General features: G+C 45.3%; 1 protein-coding gene across 1 annotated transcript in view; it reads left to right on the top strand.

Moving 5' to 3' along the window:
• The first annotated feature begins 204 nt into the window (after window positions 1-204).
• CLIP1 (CAP-Gly domain containing linker protein 1) overlaps window positions 205-10,588 on the top strand; it is a 122,770-nt gene continuing 112,386 nt past the window's right edge. The window contains 1 exon segment of the mRNA XM_067700999.1: window positions 205-362. The gene's annotated coding sequence lies outside the window, so the exon portion shown is untranslated.

Below are 10,588 nucleotides of genomic sequence, written 5' to 3'. Positions count from 1 at the left end.
GTGCCGGCGGTCTGGGGTTCGCCTCCCCCGAGCCGCGGCGGGTGCAGACAAAGAGGCGGCGGTGCAGGGCTCGGGCCCGACGCCGGCCGCGGGGTGCGGGCCGCGAGGTTCGGGGCGCGGGGCCGACCGGGTTGGGCGCGGCGGCCGAGCGCGCGGGGAGGAGTCGCCGCGGCGTCTTCTCCAGGCGGCGCGTGCCCGCCCGGCCCCGCGGCGGCGCGTCACGCTCTCCCCCGCCCGGAGCAGACGAGCCGGGAGGCGGGAGGCGGTGGCGGCGCGGCTGCTGTTATTGCTACTGCTGCTGCTGCTGCTGCAGTGGGGCAGGTGGCGGTGACTGGCGGCGACCGAGGCGGCGGCGGCGAGCGGTGAGCGGGGCGCGGCGCGGGCCCTCTCCCCTTCCTCGTCCCCTCCTCACCTTTCCCCTCCCGCTCCGCCCGGCCAGCTCCTGCCCGCCCGGCTCGGGGCCGGGGGCCGGGCCCGGCGTCCGAGAGGGGGACCGAGTCCCGCGCGCCGGGGCGACCCCGAGGGGCCGCAGGGAGCCCCAGGGCGATGGCCGTGGAGGCCGGCGGTCCCTGGGGTGCTCCGCCCGGAGCCGGAAAAGTGGCCGGCCCTGTCAGCGCCGAGCCCGGCCTTCCCTTCCTCCGCCCGCCTCAAGATGGAGCTTGGACTCCTTGCCCCTGCGCCGCCCCAGGCGCCGCTCCCTCCCCGGCACCCTTCTCCGCTCTCCTCAGCCCCGGAAGGGGGTTGTGGGGGGCGGACGCCCGGGGGGCCGAGGCCCGGCGGGACCTGTTGCCCCGGCGGGCACCTGAGTGTGCCTCGGGCCCTTGGCCGCGGTGCCCGCGAGCCGGAATGGAGGGCAACCTGGCCGTGGCCTCCGTGGCGGGCGCCGGCCGGCGGGCTGGCCTTGCTGGCCTGGGGCCTGGGCGGCCGTGGCTTTTGTCCCCCAGCCCCACCCCCTCCTCCGAGTGGGACTGTGATTCTTGGAGAAGGTGGATGACAAGAGGTGACAGGGATTTCTGAAATAACACCGCTGCCGCGTAACCCGAACCTTCTGCCTCGGCGGGGCATTGGCTCGGAAGACAGATGACACTTGTTCAGAGGTTATTTTAAAAGCAGAGCCTTCTGATTCCCCTCCTTTGGAGGTCCTGTGCTTCAGAAATCTGATTTTGATCTGGGGAGAAACCTTGAACTCGGCTGTTTCTCCACTTCATGTGGCTTTTCCATCTGGCAGGAGCCGAGCACCACTCCCTCCCTCCTCCCTTCCCAGCCCCACCTCTTTGATGTGAAGAAATTGCACGTTAAGTCTGTAATCTTCAGTTACCTGCTTTTAGCAAAACCTGGGCGCCAATTACCGTTTTTAAGAAGGAGGGTGGGGAAAATGCTGCTTTTTGTTGTTATTTTTGTTGGATTCAGCGGCCTTGCCTTCTTCCTGTTTCAGGTTAGGACAGTGCCTGGCCAGTAAGAGCTCAGCATTAGTGTTACTGCTGCTGCTCTTATGGTTCTGGTTCTGGTGGGTGTTACTGGGTTTTATTTTATTTTATTTATTTAATTACTACTGTTACCTATAGTATGCACAAGTCCGGAGACCAAATGTGTTAGAATTTTGGGTTTAATGATAATCTTTTGCAAGAATCCTCAGGTATGTGGCTCCTCAGCTTTGGGGCATTTTTCTCTGGAAATATTAACATTTATTGAGGGCTTCCTGTGCTCATGCCCTGGGCAAGTCTCTTATATGTTTTATCTCATTAATTAACCTAACCCAGTGATGGTGCTGTTATTATCCCCATTTTACAGAGGAGACGTGGAAAGGTCAGGAACCTTGCTCAGGGTCACACAGCTGATAAGTGGTGGTGTCAGGATTTGAGCTCAGGTATTCTGACTCCAGGTGCTGAGTAATTAAATTAGTATAGTGCCTCTCTGGCAAGGAGCAAGGCTGGCCCTTTTTATAGGGTCTTTTTAAAAAAAACTTACATATTTTTGGTTGCCTTGGGTCTTCGTTGCTGCGCGGTGTGCGGGCTTCTCACTGCGGTGGCTTCTAGTTGTGGCATGCGGGCTCAGTAGTTGTGGCGCACAGACTTAGTTGCTCCGCGGCATGTGGGATCTTCCCGGACCAGGGCTCGAACCCGTGTCTCCTATGTTGGCAGGGGGATTCTTAACCACTGCGCCACCAGGGAAGCCCAAGTCTGGCCCTTTTAATTTTTATTTATTTATTTACTTTTTTGCGGTGCGCGGGCCTCTCACTGCTTGTGGCCTCTCCCGTTGCTGAGCACGGGCTCCGGATGCACAGGCTCAGCGGCCATGGCTCACGGGCCCAGCCGCTCCTCGGCATGTGGGATCTTCCCGGACCGGGGCACGAACCCGTGTCCCCTGCATCGGCAGGCGGACTCTCAACCACTGCGCCACTAGGGAAGCCTGTGGCTGGCCCTTTTTAAAGCAAAGAAAGTGGGTGATTGCTTGGCCAAGAGCTTATCCTAGGTTTTTGAGGTTCAGAGAAAGTGGTAAAGTACAGCTTAGGCTTCCCCACTAGGCATTGTTTAAAAGGGTAAAAAACGGAACTGGGTGGACCTTGCAAAGGTATTTTGTCTAAAGATAAAGATCAGCCCTTCCCTCTTTTTTTCAGCAATTGCTTAAACTCCTAATTGTGCTTCAGTATGACGTAGGCAGATCTGGTTTCTGTTCTTTAGGAGTTTAGAATTTGGTGCTTCTCTTACTTACTTTAAATTTTTTTTTTTTTAGCCTAGTGTCTAACGTTGAGTCTGTCGCGTGCTATGTGACTCATTAAGTCAGTCATGTTTGACTCTTGCTTTTACGTGCTGTCTCTTTTGGGATTCCAAACCCAACTCATGGGTGTGTAAGAGATGACTTGGGCCTCTTATACTCCATACAAAGGTAGGCACATTTGAATTTGTCACATATTGGCTGCCAGATGTTCTTCATTGTTTTTTACAGATGTATTTTCTGTTCTTCCCAATGTGTGTGTGTGTGTGTGTGTGTATGTGTGTATATATCTCAATGATATGTGTGTGTATATCTATCTATCTATCAAGGACCTTGTATTTCACTTTATAGCACCCTCTACAGAATTCTGCAGAGTCCCATGTGCTCAGTAAATACTTATTATTTAGTTAATTGAAAGTATGAGGTCCATAAGTTTCAGGACTGGCTTTATAGAAGTTAAAGCTAAAGAAAAAAACTGAAAGTAGTGTAGTAAAGTCACAGGAAGACGGCTTAGTATTTGTTAACATTAAAAGAAGACTTTGTGCAGTGTTAACTAAAGTGAGACTTTTCACCTCATATAATTTTCCACTTTATCTGAATTATCAGCTTCTTTCCCTCTCTTCCTTGTACAAATGAGGTGAGAGGTTGAGTGTTTTTCTCTGATATAAAGAATGGACACTGTTGTTTACTAATCATTGCAAACCAGTAGTTCTTTTCAGTAATTTTGAAATCTGTGGGAGTCTTCCCAAAGGGAGCTTGTGGGGCTATGGTGTACTTATATGTGGGCAGTACTTAGGGTCTCATTTGGTATTCACTCAACAAATATTTATTGAGTACCTACTGTGTGCCGGGTGCTGGTGATACAACAGTAAATAAAACAGACAGAAATCCCTGCTCTCTTGAAACTCCCCTTCAAGTAGGGGAGGCAGACAATAACCATATTAAAAATGTTGGAGAGTGGTACATGGTAAGGAAAAATAAATCAGGAAAGGGGGAATATGAAGTTTGGGGGACAAGAGTTAGGGTAATGGAAATTTTAGATAGGGTGATAAGAAGAGACCTAGCTGAGAAAATGACTTTTAAATAAAGATCCAGAATAAGTGAGGGAATGTAGATCCCAGAGGGAAGAGCATGCTAAGAAGGGGTAACAGCAAGGACAAGGGTCCTGAGGTGGGAGCTTGGGAGGAGACAGATAATTTAAGGCCATGCAGGTTGTAGCCCTTAAAATATGTATTAAAATATTTTAAAATAGTGAAAGATGAAGAATTTTGTGCCATGTTATTAGTGATTTTGATGAAGAAAAAGTTAAAGATGGGGCAAGTAAGGCTTAAAGAATTTCACTAACTTCCCTAAAAGGCCGCACAGCCAGTGAATACAGAGCTAGAAATTGAACATAGTTTATATTATTTTAAGCAATGCACAGAATATGTTGGCAGTGGAACCTTGAGTAAGTGGCTGGCAGAAAGGCCAGACCAGTACTTGATGTTCAGACTTGCTGTTAAGTGTATACTTTCCTGTTTGTATGCAGGATTTTTGCTCAACCCTGGGAGGCCTTGTAACTGACATTTGCAAATATAGCTTTTTCCTGGAATTGTGCTCCTGGCAGTAAAGCCTTCCTTTTTAGTCTTAAAAGCTTCATGGTTCAAAATCTGTGTTTAATATAAACTTTTATTTAAGTCTCTTCAATCTTAATTGGAAGGCAGTGACAGTATTACTCTGAATATGAATTTTTTAGAGAACTGTTTAGGCAGGCTTTAAACTAATATAGCATCTTATATATTTTTAATATGCATAGTATATGTTTCCCATGTAGATGGAACTCAAGGAATCCATATGCTTTAAGTCAGTATTTGAATTACAATGCACTTTTAAGGGAAAACATATTGATGGTGCTGTACAAGAATTTCAAGAGTGACTTCTTCAGATTTCAAATCAGGGGAACAGAGAAGTTGGTTTTTTTTTTTTTTTTTTCTTCCCCGGTGGGTTGGCAGACTGTAATTAACCAACCTTGAATTTGGCTAGGACATCTGGGTTAATATCCTGGCCCTGGCACCAAGTACCAAGGAATCTTGGCCACAATTAGTAAAGAGCTTTTTTTTTTTTAATCTCCATCTGGCACTTCCAGAAGGACAGATTCCACTAGCACTAACTCAGTGGGTGAGTCTGTTTTTTAATTGTCTGTCTTATGGTGGTTCAGCAACAAAATCTTAAAAGTGTTCTTTGCAAAATCTTAGGAAAGAAGTACTCCTATTACAGAATCCCTGTTGGGAACCCTTTCTGCTGTCTCTTTCCTCGGGGAGTTGTATTCTCATTTGCCTCTTAGGAATTCCAGTGAGACTACAGACAGACATTTTGCTGCCCTAATGTTTTATATAAGCATAAGGTCTAATATATTATTCTTCTAACTTGAATTAAGTAGTTTGATATTTGTATTCTCCTTTGCTTACTTATGTCTAAGTATAGCTTGGGTTAGATCCCAGTTTTAACTCTGCCCATTTTTTACTCTTAAAATTGCCGAGTCCTTGATTTACTGTATCTTCTCTGAAGTTAAAGGCCTGAAGATCCGGATGTTCAGGAGGTGCAAATCATCCAACATTTGTGTTTGTTGTAAAAGGGAAGACAACTTTAATGAGTTTTTTTTTTTCCTGATTCTACAGATCCCTGGTCAAGTAGTGAGCTGAAATATTTGGCATAATTTTTCCCTGTCTTCTCAGGAAAAATAAGAGATATTAGGGAAATTTCCCTAAAAATCTTTCAATCAAATCATTTTATCTCCTGCCTTCTCTCTTTATCTGGTTTCCTCCATAGAATGATTTCTTACTGGAGACATTGCCTTCTAATATCGTAAGGCAGGAAGTAACCTATTTAGACTTCTCTTTTCCACACTATAGAAAAATAAACTTTATAGGCAGGGTAATTTTTTTTTCTTTTACAGCTTAAGTGAAAGAAAACTTTTATCACTAAGTTTCTTTCACACATGGGTGACTGGAAAAAAGTATTGCTAATTTCTGTTGTAAGGTATACGTGGCTTGCTTCGGTTGTGACACTGAGAATCTAGTATCAGAGTCAGATTCAGATTTTAGAAAATTTTTTCTAGTGAAGTTGTTACTTTTTTAGGTTCTCAGGTTTATTTTCCCCTTATGTACCAGTTTTACAAGGGCTCTTACATTTTAATAACATATATTGGTTATCCTATAATATGTGGTTTCAATGAGTAAGATATAAAGCACACATATTAAAAAACACAGAAAAAAGCAAATTATCCATAATCCTATTTCTCAGAGAAGATTATTTCAGTGTTCTAGAGTATGTCCTTCTAATCTTTTTTTCTTTATACTTAAAAAAATATATTTATGGCTGGATCTATATTTCTATTTTGAAGTAATTAAAAGTGTAATATTTTCACTGGAAATATTCTGGGTAAACCAACATGGGGAATCAGAACTACTGTTAAGAAGTTTGAGGGACTTCCCTGGTGGTCCAGAGGTAAAGACTCCACGATTCCAATGCAGGGGGCATGGGTTCCATCCCTGGTCCGGGAACTGAGATTCCGCATGCCACGCAGCTCGGCCAAAAAAGAAAAAAAAGAGAAGAAGTTTGAGGTCCTGGATTTGCTTCAGCCCCAACTCCATGAGTCATGTGAAGTTGGGCAAGTTGCTTGACCTCTCTCAGTCTGCTTCTCACTCTGTCAAGTGGGGTAACACCTGCCCTATCCACCTGCTGGGGTTACTCTGTTAATGTAGGGATTCGGTGATAGTCATAGTGCTAAGGGAGTCGGCGCTTTCAAATACCAAAGAGACCGAGGAGACAGAGGAAAGACTAGTCCGGGATCACTAGTTGCCTGTGAGTCACCTGGCTTATTTTGCGAATGGTTACATTTTTAGTAAAGCTTTTCAGATGAATGTGACCAATAGAGAGTGTCCTGTGGGGTGGGCGAAAACCCCAGAAATACCGATTTATCAAACATTTGTTGAGTGCTGCAAAGACTCTGTCTCACTAGGTGAGACAGCTAACTGTGGGCCAGGTGGAGGCTAAGGCGGAGACGTGCTGGGGCCCTGGAAGAGGGTCCGCTCTCTTGGCATGGGTGTGTGTGTGTGAGAGGGGATTAAGGAAGCTTCCGAAGTGGGAATTAGCTCTTGTGTTTGGCATTGATGGAGACGGAGGGTGTCTAGGCAGGGGTGGGTTAGAGAAGACATTCTAGGCCGGATTGAGCAAAGGCATAAAGGTAGTGTGTTGAGATGATAGCAGACAGTCTACTGCTCTGAAGTTTGAGGGCAGGTAACAGGAAGTAGAGCTAAGATGTCTGGGTTTATGTCAGGCAAAGGCTTCCCTGTCCTGAGAAGGAGTCCCTCTTACTGGTCTCTAGCACTTTATAATCATTAAGTTTTTTGGCAAGTTTTTTTTTATGATGTTTGGTCAAAAATTTCTGGTTGTAGGTGGTAAATAGGAAAACTTCTGGGTATACCAATTATCTTTTTTTCCCCCAGTTATCTTTTTTGCATAGAGTTGTGCAGCCATCACCACGCTCAGTTTTAGAATATTTTCTTCACACCAAAAAGGAGCCCTGTACCCACTAATAGTCACTCCTCATTTCCTCCTTACTCTCCCAACCCCTACTCTCTATCTCTAGAGATTTGCCTATTCGGGACATTTCATACAAATGGAATCATACAGTGTGACTGACTTCACTTAGCAAAATGTTTTCAAGCTTCATCCATGTTTTAGCATATCAATGCTGCTTCATTCCTTTTTATGGTTGAATCACATTCCACTGTGTGGATATACCACATTTTGTTTGTTCATCAGCTGATAGACATTTGGGTTGTCTCTACTTTTTCCTGTTAGGAATAATGCAGCTGTGAACATATGTATATTAGTTTTTGTGTGGACATATGTTTTCATTCATCTTAGGTACACACCTAGGAATAGAATTGCTGGATCATGTGGGAACCCTACCTTTTGAGGAACTGAAAAACTGTTTTCCAAAGTGGTTGTACTGCCAGCAATGAGCGAGATTCCAGTTTTCCCACATCGTCATCAACACTTGTTATTATCTTTTTGGTTACAGGCATCCTAGTGAGGATGAAGTGTGATATCTCATTGTGATGTGATTTGCATTTACCTGATGGCTAGTGATGTTGAGTACCTTTTCATGTGCTTAGTTGTCATTGTACGGCTTCTTTGGAAAATATCCCAGTTATCATTTTTTTTCCCTTTAAAATATTAAGTATAAAAGCAAACCGCAGAAAAATAGTATGTTACCATTTAGGATAAAAAGGGCGTACAAAGGCATACCGGTTATCTTTTTTTTTTTTTTTAATTTATTTATTTTTCGGCTGCGTTGGGTCTTCGTTGCTGTGCGCGAGCTTTCTTTAGTTGCAGTGAGCGGGGGCTACTCTTCGCTGTGGTGTGTGGGCTTCTCATTGTGGTGATTTCTCTTATTGTGGAGCATGGGCTCCAGGCATGCAGGCTTCAGTAGTTGTGGTCCATGGGCTTAGTTGCTCTGCGGCATGTGGGATCTTCCCGGACCAGGACTTGAACCCATGTGCCCTGCATTGGCAGGTGGATTCTTAACCACTGAGCCACCAGGGAAGTCCCCAGTTATTTTCTTTAAAATTGTTTTTATTGTGGTAAAACATACATAACAAAATTTACCATCTTAACCATTTTTAAGTGTACCGTTCAGTGGCATTAAGGACATTCACGTTGTTGTGCAGCCATCACCACCCTCCATCTCCAGAATTCTTCTTATCTTACAAAACTGAAGTTCTTTACCCATTAAACAGTAACTCCTCATTCCTCCCTCCTTCAGCCCCTGGCAGCCACCATTCTACTTTCTGTCTCTATGATTTTGACTACTCTTAAATACCTGATATAAATGGAATCATATGGTATTTGTCTTTTTGTAACTGGCTTATTTCACTTAACATAATGTCCTCAAGGTTCATCCTTGTTGTAGCATGTGTCAGAATTTCCTTCCTTTTTAAGGCTGCATAATACTCCATTTGTATGGTTACACCACATCTTGCTTATCCATTCACCTCTCAGTGGACACTTGGGTTGCTTCCACGTTAGCTATTGTGAATAGTGACGCTGTGAACATGAGTGTATAACTATTGCTTCGAGACCCTGCTTTCAGTTCTTTTGGTTATATACCCAGAAGTGGAATTACTGGATCATATGGTAATTCATAATTTTTTGAAGAACCACTAGAGTGTTTTCCACAGAGGCTGTACCATTTTATATTCCTATCAACAGTGTACAAGGGTTCCAGTTTCTCCATATCATTACCAACACTTTTTCTTTTCTTTTTTATAGTAGCCATCTTAATGGGTGTGAGGTCTTATTTCAGTGTAGTTTTTTTTTTTTTTTTTGCTGTATGCGGGCCTCTCACTGCTGTGGCCTCTCCCGTTGCGGGGCACAGGGCTCCGGACGCGCAGGCTCAGCGGCCATGGCTCACGGGCTCAGCCGCTCCGCGGCATGTGGGATCTTCCCGGACTGGGGCACGAACCTGTGTCCCCTGCATCGGCAGGCAGACTCTCAACCACTGTGCCACCAGGGAAGCCCTCAGTGTAGTTTTGATATGCATTTCTCTAATGATTAGTGATGTTGATCATCTTTTCATGTGTTTATTGGCCATTTTTGTATCTTTGAAGAAATGTCTATTCAAGTTCTTTGCAGAGTTTTGAGTTGAGTTTTTTTTTGTTGCTGAATTTACCAATTATCTTTTTTTTAAAAAATTTATTTATTTATTTATTTTTGGCTGTGTTGGGTCTTTGTTGCTACACGCAGGCTTTCTCTAGTTGCGGTGAGTGGGGGCTACTCTTCGTTGTGGTATGCGGGCTTCTTATTGTAGTGGCTTCCCTTGCTGCAGAGCACGGGCTCTAGGCGCGCAGGCTTCAGTAGCTGCGGCACGTGGGCTCAGTAGTTATGGCTTGAGGGCTCTAGAGTGCAGGCTCAGTAGTTGTGGCGCACAGGCTTAGTTGCTCCGCGGTATGTGGGATCTTCCTGGACCAGGGCTCGAACCCATGTCCCCTGCATTGGCAGGCAGATTCTTAACCACTGCACCACCAGGGGAGTCCTACCAATTATCTTTTAATTCATACATTCATCAGGCATTTTTGAGCACCTGCTGTTGCGAGGCACTAGCTCAGCTGTTGGAGATACAAAGTTCAGTAAAACAGGCATGCATTCTGCTCTTGGAGAACCCAGAGCTGTTAACGGAAGTAAGGTTAAGGGCAAGACTTCAGTCCTTGCCTGACAGCAAATCCCAGCTATGTTACTTTATGGAAGATCCTGTACAAACTGCTTAACCTTCTGGAGCTTAGTTTTCTCATCTCTAAATTGGGGATAATAACTATTTCACATAGCTGTCGTGACTATTAAATGAATTAATGTCTGTAAAACTAAGTGTCAGAACTCTTCTCTCCCCTTCCCTTTAATCCCTTGCGTCTTCCCGCCCTCCCATCCCTAAAGGAAGTCGGGGTTCAGCACCTCAATTTTCTTCTTTCATTTAAGTCAGAATGGGGGAAAACCCCACTTCTACTAGTCTGGGAAATGAAAACCTTTTTTCTGTCATGTTTTAGAAAGTTAATTTGAGGAGGAACGTCTTGCCACTATTGAAGGGCACATTTTTAAAAAATATTTTATTTATTTATTTATTTTTGGCTGCGTTGGGTCTTTGTTTCTGTGCGCGGGCTTTCTCTAGTTGCGGCGAGCGGGGGCCACTCTTCATCGCGGTGCACGGGCCTCTCACTGTCGCGGCCTCTCTTGTTGCGGAGCACAGGCTCCAGACGCACAGGCTCAGTAGTTGTGGCTCACGGGCCTAGTTGCTCTGCGGCATGTGGGATCTTCCCAGACCAGGACTCGAACC

Source organism: Pseudorca crassidens, chromosome 12 (assembly GCF_039906515.1).
Source record: "Pseudorca crassidens isolate mPseCra1 chromosome 12, mPseCra1.hap1, whole genome shotgun sequence".
Lineage (NCBI taxonomy): Eukaryota > Metazoa > Chordata > Mammalia > Artiodactyla > Delphinidae > Pseudorca > Pseudorca crassidens.
Note: the sequence above shows the minus strand (reverse complement) of the source record. Positions and strands in the feature narration are given on the sequence as shown.